Raw genomic sequence first — 18,499 nt, forward strand, 5'->3', positions numbered from 1 at the left:
CATATGGTGTAAGAAAGGGATCAAGTTCAACTTTTGCATGTAGTCATTTAGTTTTTCTAAAATCTTTTGTTGAAAAGATTTCTTTTTCTCATTTGATTGTCTCAGCATTGTGTTAGGGTGGATTGATTTGTAGACTTCTTGTTTGCCCCATTGATTTATATGACTGCCCTTATACCAACATCAAGTTGTCTTGATTACTGTAGCTCTCTAGAAAGTTCTTGAAATCAGTTATCCTGAGTCCTCCTGCTTCCTCCTTTTCAATATTTTTGCTATTCCAGGTCCTTAATATTTTCACACATACTTTAGAATAAACCTACTAAACTTCACAGAAAAGGCTGCTGGATATTTTTTTTTGAGAGTTTGTCCATTTACAGATAAATTTGAATAGATATACCTTCTTAACAACATGGAATCCCTTATCCACAAATGTGGGATCTCTCCCTAATTAAAAGGGCATCTTTATTTTTTCCTAAATAGTATTTACTATTTGGGGGGGTAAAGGTCTTGCATAATTTTTTTGTTAACTTCATTCCTAAACATTTTGGGTTTTGGTTTTTTGTTTGTTTGTTTCTTTTTTGCTGATGTTGTATGTTGCATTGCTTGTAAATTTTTGTCATTTCCTATACTATGTAGAGCTATCATGGATTTTTATAGGTTGACCTTGTTGACCTTGTGTCCTATGACATTGCTCATTATTTGCTCTGTTTTGTCTCTAGAGGCTCGTTAGGACTTTCTGGGTAAGCAGGTGCATCATCCGAGTCCAGAGTTTTGTTGCTTCTTTTTCTAATCTCATGCTCTTTCTTTTCCTACCCATTTCAACTAGCTAGGACTTTTCATACAATCTTGAAGAGAAGTAGTGTGTGTGTGTGTGTGTGTGTGTGTGTGTGTGTGTGAGAGAGAGACAGAGAGAGATAGATCTTTACTTTGTTCCCAATCTTGCAGAAGAGCATCTGGCTTTTTTGCATTAAGCACAATATTGTAGTTTATTAATATACTTCATAACATTGAAGATAACCCTTTGTTTTTCATATGTTGTATCTGCATCCTTGAAAATGCTTAGAAGGTTCTTGTTTCTCCTTATTTTGACTTTGTGAGTGAACCTTACATTCAGAGCGAACTGCTTCAGACCCTTTTTATATATTCCTGGATTTTATAAATATTTTTAAAGGAAGATATCAAATGTGATACACATTAGTGCTCAATATGAAATTGTCAAGGAAGAATTTTAAAAGCCAGTTTTAATCATAGAAAGTTCTGAAAAAATGGATAAATTCAGAAACAAAGGAAGAAGTAGCATAAGCACCATATCAGAGCTGCATGCTAATGGACAGAAATAAGGTTAGTAACATTCTTGAGAAATTAGCAGAGAAGTCCTTTAAAAAAGTTGGAAAAACAGAAAATGGCAAAAAATAATGGTTTTTAAAGTGCATACTAGTTCCCAGAGGCTCTTCTGACAGATCGTCACAAACTTAGCCAGTTACAGCACAGAAACTTTAAAACAACTGATACTTATTCTCTGGAGGGCGAGTGTCATGAATCAGGGTGTTGGCAGTGCCATACTCCCTGGGGAACCCTGGTGGAGCATCTGTTCCTGGCCTCTTCCCAGCCCCTGGTGAATGCAGGCTTTCCTGGACTTGTGGCTGTGAAGCCCAGGCTCTTGCTCCTCCTGCTTCTCATTGGGTATTGGGCCACCTCATGGTCCAGGGTAATCTCCTTTCAGAATCCTTAATTTCATCACACCTACAAATGAGATTGCCTTCATGACCTCTGGAGACCAGATGAGGATGTAGCTTTTTAGGGACCACTGTTTAACCTGCTACTCTATATAATGTCAAGATTTTATATGAAACATCAACATTTGATTACTGGACCAAATGAAATAAACTAAATAGTAAACACTGAATAAGAAGGCTAAGCCAACCCGTGATCCCTGATTTTGAGCAATTTAGTCTTTCTTAAAATGATGCCATGAACACAATGAAATGAAAAACGTATTAACTAAACTAAAACCCTCTCCTCCAACATAAATTGTTGTCATCTTAATAAATGGCTAAAATAAACAAATTTTGGGTAACTGTTTATTTGGAAAATTTGGGAATGTAGCCATTTGGCACAGCAGTTTGTGGCTAATTGGCTTTTGATGAATTGGTCATTTGACATATTGAGTTTTGGCCAGCTGGCTCTTGGAGAATCGGTGTTCGTCAAATTGGACTGCCTCCCACGTGGGACTGGGGCTTGATGTCCGGGCAGGGTTCTGAGGCCCACACGGGCGCCAGGCAGGCTGAGTGCTTGGTCTGAGATCCAGAGATCACTTTAGACCAGGCGTCAGATCCCAGAGGAGTTGGCCAACCCCCAGCCTTGGCCAACATGCATCCTCCTGAAAGCCTGCTCTCAGTGAGGCTGTGGGACACGAACAAGGACAAAAAGGAGAGTGACCCTTCAGTGACTGTGTGCCAGGCCCTGAGCCAGGTGCCCTCTGGGGGCATTATCTCATTGAATTTTCACATTGAGCTCACATAACAAGGAGGGCAATGGGGGCCCAGAAAGGTTAAGTTACTTGGCTAAGACCATATTAGTAGGTGAGAAGCAAAGTTCAGATTCCACACCTGACCATCTCCCCCGGAAGCCTGTGCTCTTTGGTCAGAGGTTGTTTGCATCTTCCAGCACCTATTGGCCCTGTCTGCCATTCCTGCATCATTTCTAGGGTCTCCATGCAATCTGATGGTGGTATCCATTCCTACCTGTCCAGAGGAGGAAACTGAGACCTACTGAAGATTGCCCAGTGGGTCAGCATCAGCTAGAGCAGAGACCAGGCAGGGCCTATTCCTCCCTCCTATGGTTCCATCCACCTCCAGCCTGGCTCTGGGATTTCTGCTCCTTTGGGTTCTTGTCTCTGTGAGTTGGAGGACAGCCCCTGCAGTCTCTCGCCGCCCATCCCCCAGCCTTCGTTGTTTATGTCCACATTAATGGGCCTTTGCAGGCTGGCCCAGCTGTGGAACAAGAGCCAGTGAGCCACCTGGAGCTGTGACTGCCGCAGAATGTTTACGGCGCGTGGAGCTGAAACGAAACAACATCCATCTTGTTGACTGGTCCCAAACACTGCACTCATTCATGGCCAGGCTGCTGATGGGGTCCCCGTGCTTGGCAGGGAGCTGCCACAGCTTAGCAGCCGCACACTGACAGCAAGATGAGGAGAAGAAGCAGGCAGGTCTAGGAGAAGTCATGTCCTGTGCCCAGGCGGCCAGGTGGCCTTTATGTGGACAAAAAATGTCCCCAGCCAGTGCATGGTAGAGGTGCAGTGGCAGGCCTGTCTGAGGAAATGGCGCCATGGAAGTACAGGGACAGCCCTGGCCATGGGCCTTGGTGGGGACTGGGTGAGATTATCCGTGTCAAGGTGAAGTGCCACATCACGGAGGATAGTGGCCTGGTAACTGGAGAGAGCTTTTCCACGGACAGGCCTGGCTCAGATTTTGGCACGGCCCTCATCACTCCCTCCCTGTCCAGAAGGGTTAGTGCTAACCTCTGCCCAGCAGGACTGATGGGACATACTTGGCACCCAAATTGTCCCTGGAAATATCTGCCTCTCCCTCAGTGTCACAAGAACAGTGTGTGCTCTGACCGCCTCTAGGAGACAGCAGTGAGGCACTGTGGAGTGACTGCCTAATGGGACTCTGTGGCTGGTATGACTTTGGACTCCTGTGGTCTTGTCCCTGGGCCACTCTTGTGCATGTGAACAAGAAGCTGAGATGAGACCGTCGTATGGCTGTTCACAGTGCTGATGATGGAAGGTGCTCCTCAGGCTGAGGGCAGGTCCCTTGGGCTGGCTTGGGTCCATGGCCTGGAATGACCATCTCTGGCATTGGTCGGGAGATGGCATTTCAACCTCCTGGGCTTTGCTCTCCCCATCTGTAAAGTGGGCCAGTTAAAGCCTATCTGGCAAGACTGTTGAGGGGCCTGGGTGAAACATTAAGTGCAGTGCTCTGCTCCCTGGGGGCGGACAATAACACCTGAACTACCTGGTAAGGGCGGCAGGAGAGGGCTTCCCAGCATTCACAGAAGCAGCTAGCCACAAAGGAGAAGGTGGCAGGTCAGGGAGGGCCTCGTGGCAGCAGTGACCACACTGGAGGAGGGACAAAGGAAGGCATGTTGTGCCCTCACCCTTGGTGGTATTTTGGGCCTGATGCATCACAGGCTTACTTTCTGTCGAGGAGTCTGTGTTGCTTCTACAGACCAGGAGCCTCTGAGGACAGTGGTGCAGTGTATGACTCACCTGTATGTCCTGGTGCCCAGTCAGGGCTGGGGTTGCGGTAAGAACAGCTCAGGGGTTTGCACAGTGCATGCTGTGGCCCATTCCAGTGAAAGTTGTGCAAAGGTTTAGGTCCTGGAGCAGGGAGAGTGGGTGGCCCAGGACCAGCTCCTCTTTTGGGCAGGGAGCTCTTTGGCTGAGGGCTTCTCAGTGCTGTCTGAGATTAGAAGAGAACTTGAACACGTGGAGACACCCCTAGCATATCTCCTTTGTTTTACAGAAAAGGAAACCAAGGCTCAGGGCTAAAATGCTGGGCTCTGCTTGCTGTCCATGGGTCCTCTCCCTGACATCTTGACCTTAAGCTGGAGGAACAGGGCTGGGAGTCAATGTGGGTGCTGATCATTTTGCCTAGGCAGCTGACTCTCTCCCTGATGGAGGTGAAGTGTGGCCTCATGTGCAGGCTCCTCCTTGGTGGCAGTGACAGCAGTGGTGTCCCTGAAAGCACCACCCTTCATCAGATGGCCTTGTTTGGAACGGATCATGCAGCATCAGAAGTCAACGGAGTGTGGCCCTGCACAGAGCTGTGGGCTGGGCCGGGCTCCTGCCAATCACAGAACCCCAGTCTTCCTTGGAATGAAGACTCTGCTGGGTGCCAGGCATGTTTTCTCAAACATATTTTTGGAAATGTTCATTGTGTCGCTATTCACCTTCTCTCAGGGGAAATTAGTGGGGTTCAACCAAGAAAGCTGTAACAGCTGGAGCAGGGTCTGTGGCCAGGCCAACCCACCCTAGAGGGCTGCATCGCAGAGAAAGGGCTTCTTGTCTTGCCTGCTTTTCGGGCTTGGTCTTGGCTGGCAGCAAAGGCACAGCTGTTGTTGAAGGCCCAGCCCATCTCCTGTCTCTCTCTGATTTCTGCATTTGTCCTTCAAATTGGCATATGAGCTGGAGTGAGGAGAGTATGAGGGTAAGGGCGTGCCCACGGGCTTTGTGGCTCAGAGGGTAGAGCGAGGACACACCAGGTATTGCTCAGAAAGCATGGGCTAGGGCAATGGAGCAGGAAGCAGAGGGCAGGGCCAGAGAGCTGTGCTTATTTGGGGGTATGTGGAAACTGTCAGGAGATGGGCTAAGCAGTGGAGACAAACGGAAGGCATAGGGTCTTGTGGTCTGGCTGGGTGTTTAGAAGTCATTCCTGGGGAAGCCAATGAGGATCTCTCTGGCTGGGATAGGGTCATGGGTCACATTCAGGGAGGCGAGGGTTGCCTGGGTGAAAGGTGATGGTTTGAACTGAGGCAGGGATGGGGAGCAGGGGAGAGGCTGGGGCAGAGAGGAGGGTAAAAGAGCTGAGACGGAGATTTCTGGTGGCCAGTGCCCAGAGGCTACTTCTCCTTGGAGTTTCTAGGGTCTGCCTGAACACAGCACGGGACATTCCCCAACCTCATGCCCCTTGCATAGGACCTGAACTGCCTACATACCTCCCTGGGGAGTCTGCATGGAACCATATGCCTGCCTTTTCTGCCTTCTCCGGTCTCTTTATGTTCACTGTCCTGTCACTGAATCCTGAAGCAAAGAAATCAAAACACAGTCCTGCCTTCAGTGTGGCTGGCACCAGTAGAACTCAATACTAACCCTGTGAGCCCCGGCAGAGTGGTGGGGTGACCTCGCTTTCTCCATCTGAGGAACGAGAGGCTGGCCTGGGCCATCTTTAGCCTCCTGAAAGGAATGTCACCCATAATGTAACCTGCCTGTATCTAATTTCAGTAGTCACACACACATACACACACATACACACAAAGGAAATGCCTTGTAAGTGATGTTTGCTTCCAGAGACACAGGCTGAGAGGTGAGACTGTGCTGGAAGGTAGAGTTGAGGTTGTTAGGACTCAGTATACAGCACCCCTAAACCCATGTCACAGTGAAGTGGCCGAGGGTGACGTGATTTTTTGAAATGGTTCAAAAAGCTGGAAGCTGGTCCAGCTCCAAACAAAACACAGTCGTCTCCCTCAATTTACAGGGTAGTTTCATACATGGAAAATCCAGTATGTGCTTAAAACTGTGAAAAAAGTCCTTTGTGTTTATGCATGAAGTGGATCTATGTTCTAGGCCTAGTTGACTGGGTTGCTTGTTTGCAGATATTTTGCATATCTGGCAAGATACTAGGAAGTGAGGGTAGGGCTGACCCATTCCTGGCTCATGGGGCAACAGCAGTGGCTCCCAGTCATTGTGACCACCAGATATATTCTCTGTGATCCTCTGTGAGCCCCCTGAGAGCTGGCATGGGGATGTCTGAGGGTCCTTGATGCCTGAGGCTGAGGGAGGGCCAAGGAAGACAGCAGAATGCCCCATTAGGTTAGGGCCATGGTCAGGGAGGGCTTCCTGGAGGAGAGGCTTTTGGGAGCTGGCTGGCTTCAGATTTGGGATGGAAGTAGAGGGGTTCCCCCCCTCCTTCAGGAAAGGTTTTGTCAGCATTTCTGGCTGCTCTGGAATAAGCACCTTGGAAAGTTGAAGTCTCTTTGAGACATAGGACCTTTCCTTTTCCCATAGTTCCATGTCTTTCCTGGAGCCAGGAGGTTTCTGAGTCTCCCCGGGGCATGCTCTCTGGTTCGTGGTTGGCTGTGTGTCCCCAGAAACTCATCATGAGTCAGAAATGCATTTACCACCACTGACCAATCCAACATTGGCAACACGTGACTGTGGAGTGGCCTTGGCTTCTCTCATGGCCGTGGGTGGAGTTGCCATTTTCTACACAACTAACACAGCAGGAGAGGACTGTGCCATGTATATACAGTATAGCAGCCTGCAAACCAGAACTCAAAATCCAGTGTCTTCCAAATGTGTATCGCTGTTGCTGTCATTAGTCGAAACATCCCAGCTGAACCCTCATCAGTCAGGAACACTCTGCATTTTCTCAGATCTGCATGTCCTTCTCATGGGCACCAGAAGTGGCACCAGAAGGGGCTTTTCAGATGTTGCTGTCACTGCCCGCTCATTGCTAATTCCTTTTTTGGGTTTTATGTACCTTTGAACCATTTGAAGGAATATTTCATCAAGTAGGGTAAAGAAAACCCACATGTGCCATTGGCGTTAGCTAATTAGCTTGATTTAAGGGGATGAAGGTAGAAGAGGAAAAAAAAAAAAAACGACCAAACATGAAATCATAAATACAGACCTGACACAGTATTTATGGCCTTGTATTTCCTGAAAAAACACAGATGGAATATGTTTGTGTTTGAGAAGGTTTTTTTGAAGGTTTTTTTATGGATTTCAGCAGCCAGTTCCTTTGGATTTCTTGTCATCTCATTACTGTCCTGGTTACTTTTGGCATTGGGTTGAAAGGGAGGGTTTGGAGGCCCCCTCACTGTGGCTCCTTGATGAGTCTGGCAAGGGCTCCTGTGCAGCTCCAGGGCGTGCCAGGGAGTGGCAGGGCAAGGGACTTCACAGCCTCTTGTCTCGTGGCTGTGGTCGACTCTGAGTCCTGTAGTAATTGAGATGCTTATTAGTGCTATAAAATTACATCATCTTAGAAGGAAAGAATTTGGGAGTCTGAGAACCCCAGAGGCACAGACATTCTGAGCCTCAGAACCATGATAGCTCTGTGAGTTTAGAGCAGTTTCTGAGAGTCGGGTGGGTGTCAGTGTCAGTATCAGTGTGCCCCTCCACTCAGGGAGACAGAGCAGTGTGCTCAGCCCATGCCATCTTTCCCCTTTGTCATGGGCCCCAGCCCTGCCCCTTCCCCAGCTGGCCTATCCATGGTTGTCTATACCTGGACGCAGTGCAGGTGAGACAGGCAGAGGCTACAGAGGGCAGAGGCTGCCGTGGACCCACCTCAAGCAAGAAGAGGCCTTGGACAGCACTTCCATCCTGTCAGCCACCTATCTCACAGGAACATTGTCAACCATGGAAGGCAAGGGTGCCCAGGGTGGTGTCCTCACCTGGGCTGGGAGGGATGGTGCCCAGAAGGTGGTCAGTGCCAAGTGAGGGGCAGTGGTGTAGTCCAGCTATACCTTTGGTTTTCCTCAAAGATCATCTTTTCTGTAGCTGTTTATAATAATATGAAATATGTAGGAATCTATAAAATAGAAATTGTTGGCTGTAAGTGCACGTGTGTGGAGACTCACTGTGTATGAGCGGCTCTGAGATCTGACACATGCATCGTGTTGTGTTATCGCACCAGGTCCTCTGGTTTTTGGGTTTTTTTGTTTGTTTGTTTGTTTGTTTTTACATACAACTCAGCTGACATTTCACACCCCAGGTCAGGTCTGATCACCCATCTCCTGCCTCCCTCACCTGACTTTCTCAGCTCCTGACATGCCTGGCCTTCATAGGTTTCTGCCTTGATCTCAGGGCCCTTGTCCTTGCCCATCCCTCTGCCTTTCTAGGGGTGCTCCCCGCCAGGTCACCCACCCCAGGCTCCTCTTTCCCTTCAGCAATCACTTGGCTCAGTTGTGCCTCCAGGGAGAGACTGTCCCTATATATCCCCATCTCTCTTCACTTCTAGCTCTAATTCACACCCATTTCACTATTTGAGAAGATAGTATGTATTTGCTTGCTTTTAGAATTTTGTTCCCCAGCCCAGCATGGTAGCCTAGTGGCTAAAATCCTCGCCTTGAACATACCAGGTTCCCATACGGGTGCTGGTGCTCATCCCAGCAGCCCTGCTTCCCATCCAGCTCCCTGCCTATGGCCTGGGAAAGCAGTCAAGGATAGCCCAAAGCCTTGGGACCCTGCATCTACATGGGAGATCTGGGAAAAGCTCCAGGCTCCTGGTTTTGGATCAGTTCAGCACTGGCCGTTGTAGCTACTTGGGGAGTGAATCAATGGATGGAAGATCTTCCTCTTCCTCTGTCTTCCTCTCTATATATCTGCCTTTCCAATAAAAATAAATGAATCTTTTAAAAATAAAAAGAAATTTTCTTCCCTGTCCTTGGAAAACTAACATCATAAGAGAAGAAATTTGCCTTTATCATTCCCTGTAGCATTCCCGATGCTTGGCAGCTGAACATTATGTCTTGTGGCATATGGCCAGGACTCGGTGTACACATGTTATATGAATGAACTACTAACACTTTCCATTCAGGTAGTTTTTAATGCATGTGGAATTATGGAGCCTGCCTTTTTCATTGATTTTTTTATTGTTATTTGTTTTGTTATTCTTGTGATGTGGCATATTCACCTGAAGCACGGTTGTCCATTGGCGTTTGCAGCTTAGGCAGGGCCAGTTCCTTTGCTTCATGGGGGTAGGTAGGGCAGATGGGATGGGACGTGATTGCTTTCTAGTCATCTGTGGCTTTTCACTTCCATGTGTACTCTGTGCTATGTGGTAAGTTGCTGTTTCTTACCGTTTCCCCCCATCTTTTTAAAGAGCTGTTATATTATTTGAAAGGCAGAGTTTACAAAGAGAGATTTTCCATCTTCTGGTTCACTCCCCAAAAGGCTGCAATGGCCAGGACGAGGTCAGGCCAAAGCCAGGAGCCAAGAGCTTTTCTTTTTTAAAAATCTCCTACATGAGTAGCAGGGACCTGAAGACTTAGACATCTTCTGCTGCTTTCCTGGGTGCATCAGCAGGGAGCTTGATGAATGAAGAGTAGCTATGACATGAGATGCTGGTGTTGCAGGCAGCAGCTTTAGCCATATGGTATAACTCTGGCCCCTATTTCTTATCTTTCCAAATACATGAAAAATATTTTTTCCTGCTGAATAACTAGATAATCCACCAAAAATGTGATTTTTTTATTTGACTGCATAATAATACAACTCTGCATTTTTAAGTAATTGAAATTATTGAATCACATTTAATGCATGATAGCAAGGTTATATTTTATTTTTAAAAAGATTTATTTGAAAGGCAAAGTTACAGAGTTGGGAGGGAGGCAGAGAGATCCTCCATCTGCTGGTTTCACTCCCTGAGTGACCACTTGGGCCAGACCAAAGCCAGGAGCCATGAGTTCCAGTGTAGTCTCCCATGTTGGTGGTAGAGGCCCAAGTGCTTGAACTGCCTTCTGCTGCTTTCTTGGTGCATTAACAGGGAGCTGGATTGAAGAGGAGTAGGTGTCACACAACACCAGCCCCAAATTTTGCATGCCGTTGGACACCATTCTATGTTTGGGAAGACATAAAGATAGCATTATAGGAATATGTATTGTATGATTCCATCTGGTTTTTCACCCCTGTAAATAAACTTATATCCAACTGTGCAGAATATGTAAAATAAAGAACATACAGTCATGAAATGTAAATCATAAATATTGTTTAAAAGGACTTTTTGCATCCAGCTCTGGCCAATTGGCTTTCCTTTTGTTTTAATTTGAAGCTTAGGCCTGTTCACACTGCTGTTATGTACAGACTTCACAGGCTCCTCAGTTCTGGAGGGTCAGGGGCCAGCCCTTGATGGAGGACCCTCTTGGAGCAGCATCCTATGACAGAGGGCATCAAGTCAGCAGTCCGAACAAGAGGAAGAACAAATGAAGCTAGCCCACTCCTGTGGTCCCAGCATCCAGGAGGGCCTCAGCAGGAATTTTTATTTCAGATTTTCCATATGGGTGTCAGGGCCTAAACAACTGGACCATCTTCCATTGATTTCCCCAAGCCGTTAGCAGGGATTCGTATGAGAAGTAGAGCAGCCAGCACACCTGCCAACAATCATGGGATGTCAGCATTGCAAACATTGGCTTTATTACTGAGCCAGATCAGTCCTAAAATTGTTTTATTGAAATGACTTATTTGCAATAAGATGTGTTTGAAAAGGCAACAGCTTGAAGAGAGGATTTTGAACCTTCTCAACAGCCAGTTAAAATAGACAGTCTTATTTGATGTTACTAGTGTAAGATCTTTCTTTAAAGCATTTTCCGTGGGGCCAGTGTTGTGGTGCAGTAGTTGGAGCACCACCTGTGATGCTGACATCTCACAGGCTGCTGGTTCCTGTCCTGATGTTCCACTTTCACTCTATTTCCCTGCTAGTGCACCTGGGAGAGCGATGGGGGGAATGGCCCCAAGTACTTGGCTTCCTGCCACCCAGGTGGTAGACACTGATGAAGTTCTTGGATCCTGTCTTCAACCTGGCTCAGCCGGTCCTGGCCTTTTTGGCATTTGGGGAATGGAACGGTAGATGGAGTATCTTCCCCTCCAAAGCCCTTCCCCGCCTCCTGCCTCTGTCTCTTTCACTCCTCCCTTCTCCCCATTCTATAACTCTGCCTTGCAAATAAACAGATCTTAAGAAAATATTTCCATTTCAGAAACTAAGGAAAACAAAGCTATTATCTTTGGAAATCACTGGGAGCCTGAAGTTTCCACGAGGCACAGTTGTGGGAGCATGTGGGGTGACTTCTTTTATGGGTCTGTTGGATGAACGTGGATTTCACAGTTCTCCAGAGGGGCATTCAAGTCTTGTTAAGCTGGAGAAACAGAGAGATCGGAAAGGCCGGTCTTGGAGAAAAGAAAACTGAACAAGGTGTGAGTATGAAAAGTCCAATTCTAAAAGAGTATCCCAAACAGAAGAATTACGATTTTCCCATTAAGAGCCCAGATTCACTTTCTAGCTTTTGTAACAGATGTACTCATCTTTGGGTAGCAGAAAAGAGTCCCAGGGGGAGAGATGGCCTTACATGTGTTTGTATAGATACATGCACATATGCATACCTGTAGCCACAAATGTGCCGGCCCTGAGCTGCCCACCTCCTGGCCCTGGCTGGGACAGAGCTGTGGCTTGCTTGGGGTTTCCTTTGTGGCGCCGTCCTGAGGTGAGCCTGCTCAGATTTTACTGGCCCGAGTCCCTGTAAATCTAGCTTAGCTTTAAATGGGGATTTATGAGGTTCTTGCGTTTTGGGATAAGAGACGGCAGGCAGCCATCAGCCTGGCATGAGGCCTTAAGCATCAAGTGCTACCTAGTGCTTTGAAGACCCTGTGGAGGCTACAACCCCCGCCCCTATGGCCTTGAGTGCCTGAGACCTTGTGTAACTTGTCCTGCCAGGCTGTGGAGAGCAGAGAGAAAGCCCAGGTGCCTAGCTTGCCACTTCTCTTTGAGAATCCCCTGCTGCTCCTTGGCCTTTGGGAATGTGAAGAGGGACAGTCCAGTGAAATGGAAGGGCTGTGGAAGGCAGATGCAGCCCAGGCTCCACCTCTGCTGGGTGTGCTTATATGAACCACTACCCACTCTGGTCCCGAGCAGCAGGAAGCACCATGACTGCTGTGGTCTCTGGCCCCTTGGGTGTCTCCTAACAGCATCTGGCAGGCAGAAAGCCTAGCCCCAGCACACCCACTGCTCAGCCTGGGAAACTGAGGCTCATCCAGAGGTCCGCACCTTTGTCTTGCTCTGCCTTGCCCTGACTAAGCCTGTAGAACCTGTGCTCAGACCCCTGGTGACCAGTGGTGGCCATTCTGTGACTATGAGTACACATATTAGTGGGACAGTGAATTCAGGACAGTTCTAGCCACATGTACCCACCTGAAGCTTTCATACACTTCCTATGGGCCTAACTGCAGGAGAGGATAGCTCCAGTGGGCTCAGGGGCCTGAAAAACCAATTCAGCTCTACCCCTGTTTTCTCTGTGTGTTTGAAGGAAGTTGGACAAGATCACACCCTGGAGCATGCTAGCATCAGCAGCTCTGGGGCTGTAGGCTGCTTTCCCAAGGCTTTCATAGCAGTGCAAGTGCAGAGGGTCATGATCCAGCTGCATAGGGGCAGCGTGAGTACTTGGAGATAAAGTATGCCAAATATCTGGCATGTGTGGAGTGCACAGCAGTTATGTACAGGAAATCCTATGTGCTGTGAGAGATGGAGAACAGGGAAATTGCCCCAGATGCACTTCCACTGAACCCCAAGGGCCAGGAGAGTGTGAGATGTCGAGTACTCTGATTGGATAACAAGGACAGGCAATGGCAAGGCATAATTAGAATACAAGGGACTGCCTGGTGGATGGGTGAGCCTGGGCTCTGGGGCACCCAGAGCCTACTGAGGGCACTTCTGTGTCTTCTTCCAGGTCTCCCCTGTGGGTGCAGGGTCCCAAGGCTTTATATGGGATGCTGGTGCTTCAGGGCTAAGGATTAGTCAGCTGAACTATCATTCTGGCCCCCAGTAATGCGTTTTTCTAAGTAAAATTATATCAGAACACAATGCCAAACATTTATTTCTGTATTTTAATACATTTTTAAAACATTTATTTGTTTTTTAAAAAAGAGATAAGAGATACAAACAGAGATCTCCCATCTGCTGTTTCACAAATAGGCTGGCCTAGAGCAGGAATCAAGAACTCTACCTGGGGTCTTCCATGGGAGTGGTAGAGACCCAAGTATCTGAACCATCCCTTGCTGCTTCCCAGGGTGTGCATTAGCAGCAGACTGGAGTAAAGAGTGGAGGTGGGACTCCAACTTGAGATGTGGGCAACCTGAGTGGTGTTTTAACTCCTGCACCAAACACCCTCACCCCAGTTCACACACTACTTGCGGCGATTGTCTTTTGCAGTGTGGCTGGTGGCTGAATTGAGTGGTGGTGGCAGAGACTATGTGGCCCACCAAAGCTTGGTCCACTAAATCTTTGTCTCATCATTTATACAAAGTTTTGTAAGTAAAATGATTGAACCAGGCAGCCCAGGCTGAGCCCCACGCTTGTTGCATAAACAACAATCACTTGCAGCCTCTGAGTCTGCCCAGCAACTGCCAAGGGATACGCCAAAGCCCACAGGTGATTAAGCTGTGAAGTCTGGTCCTCTCTCACAAGCCTGGCATCTGGGGGCACCACGAGCCTGCTTGCTGGGGAACAAGAAGAAGGAAGTAGGCCTCCCCTCATCCAGATGCTGACTGCTCCCGAGGCTGAAGGAGGCGCATCTGCGCCCGAGATGCTGAATGCATCATTGTCCATTCTCTTGCAGACTTGGCAGGTTTCAGCATAAATTAAAATTCTTGTGGGGAGTCACCTTATATGTGGTGCGGCTTTATGGCCAAGTCATTACGGTAATTTGCAAAGCTCTCTGGTGTGTAACTGGAGCCATTCGTTTTGGGTTTGCCGGCTGTGACTTCACTCAAGCTGCCCCGACATACATTTTAGGCAAACCCCAATGTTTGGAGGTTTGTCTTCCTGGGTAGGGCCTTGAGGGCATCCAGATATGACCCTTCTCGGGAGGGACTGGTTGTCACACGAGCCTTGCCTCTCTGCCATGAGCTGGAGAGGAAATAATGATCATCACATTGCTTTTCTTTTTTGTGTGTCTATCATGGGAATTTAAGATTCTTAAAACTGTTTTTGTTTTTACTTGAAAGGCAGAGAGATAGGGAAAAAAAGAGATCTTTCATCTGCTGGTTCACTTCCCAGAAACCTGCAACATCTGGAGTTGGTCCAGGCTAAAGCCAGGAGCCTGAAACTCAGTTTGGATCTCCAGCTCGGATGGCAGAGACCAAAATGGTGGGTGTATCACCTGCTGCCTCCCAGTGTGCAGGTTAGCAGGGAGCAAAAAGTTGGACATAGAATGGAGACTTGAACCTAGGCACTCTGATTAGGATGTGGATATCCCAGATGGAGGTTCAGACTCTGCTTTAGAACCCACCCCTGGGCTGGCACGATAGCCTAGCAACTAAAGTCCTTGCCTTGCATGCACCAGGATCCCATGTGGGCGCTGGTGCTAATACTGGCGGCCCCACTTCCCATCCCGCTCCCCGCTTGTGGCCTGGGAAAGCAGTCAAGGATAGCCAAAGCCTTGGGACCCTGCACCCGTGTGGGAGACCTGGAAGAAGCTCCTGGCTTCTGACTTCGGATTGACTGAGCTCCAGCTGTTGTGGTCACTTGGAGAGTGAGTGATCAGACGGAAGATTTTCCTTTCTCTTTCTTCTCTGTATATCTGCCTTTCCAATTAAAATGAATAGATCTTAAAAAAAAAAAAAGAAGAGTCCATCCCCCTCATGACTTTTTAAATGCTTACTGTGCCAAATGCATTGTGGTCATAACCTCACTTCTCACCATGACCTGGTGAGATAGGTGTTAGCACCATTTTATAGATGAGAAAACTGAGATCTGGTAAGGAAATAAAACCACATTTTTACCTGGCTTTAACAATGCCCGTCCAGGCTCTGCCTTGGATTTGCTGTGCAAGTGGGTCAGGCCCTCGGCCTTGGTGAGCCTCACTTTCATCTGCCAACGAATCAGATGGTCTGTCAGTCACAGCCCTGACAGGTCAAGGTTTCTCACCCACTTTTGACACAGCACACAGACGCCAGCACTCTGCAGGTCTCCCAAGGAGCTTCCTTTGCATGAGGGAGATCCAGGTCTGAGGTTTGCTTCTGGCTGCTGGCTATCAACCCTTCCCAGAAACTGCTGCACCTGCCTCAGGACAGTAGAGTGAAGTGAGTAGGAGTGGGCTTTCCCATCCTGGACTTGCAATGCACGTGGGGACGAAGAGGCTGGACTCTAACAGGCAGGAGGCGTACCCTGGCCGACTTTGGCTCAGGCTGGGCAGCAGCAGTGGTGCCCATGTCTTTCAGGTAGCATCGTTGTCATGAGATGTACATAACAGCCTGAGAAAGCAGGCAGCCTGTGGGGCAGAGCCTGGCATGGGCGTTAGGAGGCCCCAGTTGAGAACGTCAGCAGTTTCTGTGAGACTTAGAGGAGCTGTCTGCCAGCTCTGATGCCCAAGTGTCCTTTGAGGAGACTGGAGGTCAAAGCTTTTGCAGGATGCTGTGAGGGTCAGCCGACAGAGGCTTATATGGGTTTAGAATGCAAGACTTTGGCCTGGCATGGTAGGTAGCCTAGCAACTAAAGTCCTCTCCTTTCATGTGCCGGGATTCCATATGGGCACCGGTTCTAATCCCAGCAGCCCTGCTTCCCCTCCAGCTTGCTGCTTGTAGCCTGGGAAAGCAGTCAGGGATGGCCCAAAGCCTTGGGACCCTGCACCCACATGGGAGACCCAGAAGAGGCTCTAGGCTGCTGGCTTCAGATATGCTCAATTCTGGCAGTTGCTGCCACTTGGGGAGTGAATCAGAGGACAGAAGATCTTCCTCTCTGTCTCCTCCTCTCTGTATATCTGACTTTCCAATAAAAATAAATAAATCTTTTAAAAAATGCAAGACTTTCAGGTCCTCTCTTCCCAGATCAGTGTGAGCTGCTTATTACAGGAAAGTCTCTGCTGTGTCCACGGGGAAGAAGCTGACAGGCCCCAGTCATTATTTGAGAGATCACTCTTTTCACGGAGATGATGGGCTTGATCTTAGCTCAGCCCATCACTCCCTGTCTGATCTTCTTTGAAGACCCTGAGTTTGCTTGAGATGCCTCAGGATATCTTTGAAGTCCAAGAGAGCTGGGTTTGAGTTTGGGTTGTGGTCCTGCTTCTTACAGACCCCCGAGCTTGGTCAGAGACACCTGATGTTTCTGAACCTTGACTGTTTTCATCTGTAGGATGGCTGTACTTGGCCTGCCTCGGCAGTGAACACTCAGAGGGCTTGGTGGATGCTCGGCTCCCCTCCTGTTCCCAGCAGGGTTCTGAAAAAAGCTCAGACCTGTGTCCACCCCGCCGACTCCAGGAAAAAGACCCTGGCAAAACGGTCCTGCGTGATGATTAAGCGCTCTCTGCTCCAAATGCTATTAATGGTCATAAAATTATCCACAGTTTTTTGAGGCCCAGTCCCAGGGTCTGCCTCAATGGGACAATAAAATAGCATGCAGAAACGATTTGGAGAAGGCGAGGCCAGCCAAGTGGAGATGGAGTCAAATGAGCTGCAGCCTGCTCTCATTAACTTGGGCCATTCACATTTGTTACCAGGGATTTCTTTTTAATTAAAAAACAACCACGTTATTAAAAAATAAGCCTGTGAGGGATTGGCCAGGCAGTGCTGAGGCCAGTGCAGCAAGCGTTTCTTGCAGCAGGATGGGACGGGGCTCTGGTGGGGTAGTGGTGGGGAGCAGATGTTCGTGTGAGCCTTCTCACCTGGGCCTGGCAACCTGGAGACTCTGCTGAGCCTCTCACCTGCCCCAGGACCTTGAGAGAGTTACATGTGCTCGGGCAAACTGGTGTTCCCAGCAGGTGAATGCCTGGCACCTGTCCAGGCTGAAGCTGTGTGGCTGCTTAGCACTGAGTGGCTCAGCATGGGGTAATCTAGCAGAGGATCTGGGTTAGAATCAAGGGTAGAGGAGGTGGCCCCTTAGGGGTGGGCTCTCTCATAGGCCACCTATGATTACGTAGGGATTACGACATGGGATTTCGGTTGTCAGATCTGGGTCAGAAATCTGGATCAGGAGTTCACTAGTTGTGTATTCTCCGGTGAGTTGTGTAACTTTCCCCAGCCTCTGCTTCTTGTCTATCAGATGGGGATATTGGTACTCACCCCAGGCTCCAAGGGCAGTGGGGAAGCTCACGTGGAACAGCCTGCCTGTCCTGCTCAGCATGGGCAGCTTCAGTTGTTGCTATCATTGATATGATTGATGTGTTCTGGTGTCAGCCATGCCTGCATCTTAAGGATTTCTCCTGCTCCACATTAACAGCTCTTTGGCAATACTCAGGCCTGTTAATGACACTCAATTACATTGTTAGGGCATTATGTAGGTTCTGATGCGCAGCTTGACAGTAAGAACAGTTCCTAGTCCTGGTGTACCTGCCATGTGCCAGCGCCATGCAAGGGCTGTGTTCCTCTTCCCCCAGTTCTCTGGAGAACTGGTATGACTGGCCCATTCACACAGGGAACCAAGGGACTTGTCTGTGTGACAGGCCCGACTCAGGGCTGAGTCAGGCCTCACACCGAGGTCCAAAACCTCTGTCCTTTCTTAGCATCACCCTGTGAGCTGGCAGGGCAGAAAGCTTCAGAACAAAATTCCCAGATTAATGGCTCTCATTAATGGTTCTGGGGCCCGAAGAGGTTAGGAAGCATATAGCAACCATGCTTAGCATTCCTGTTACATTTCATACAGTTTTTTAAGGCCTTTCACATCTACTGCTTCAACCACTCTTTACCAGATAACCTGTAGTCAGGCAAGGCAATGCCATTGGATAGTTTGTGTGGCTGCAGATCCATGGAAGGTACAGGAATGTAAATAGCCATGCTCTCCATTCTGTAGTGTCATGCAACTTGGAAAGCAGTGTGGGATGAGCTTGGGTCCTAGCGATGACGGATGCTAGTTGGTGAGTCCCTTTTTGCGATATGCCTCAGTGTACACAGTAGCTGCAGCTCTGTGTCCACCCACCCCAGCCTGGGACTGGCATGCTGTCTGGTGGCCAAGCATGAGTGGCATGGGGGTGACAGATTGAGCTTATTTACTAGGATTTCCCACATGGCACACAGTGA

The 18,499-nt window shown here is 48.5% G+C and overlaps 1 protein-coding gene across 3 annotated transcripts in view; it reads left to right on the plus strand.

The window, feature by feature from the left end:
- The window catches only part of GLIS1 (GLIS family zinc finger 1), a 205,237-nt gene that overhangs the window by 117,640 nt on the left and 69,098 nt on the right, over positions 1-18,499 (plus strand). The window lies entirely within an intron of this gene.

Source organism: Ochotona curzoniae, unplaced genomic scaffold (genome assembly GCF_017591425.1).
Source record: "Ochotona curzoniae isolate NIBS_2020 unplaced genomic scaffold, NIBS_Ocur_1.0 contig_291, whole genome shotgun sequence".
Taxonomy (NCBI): Eukaryota; Metazoa; Chordata; class Mammalia; order Lagomorpha; family Ochotonidae; genus Ochotona; species Ochotona curzoniae.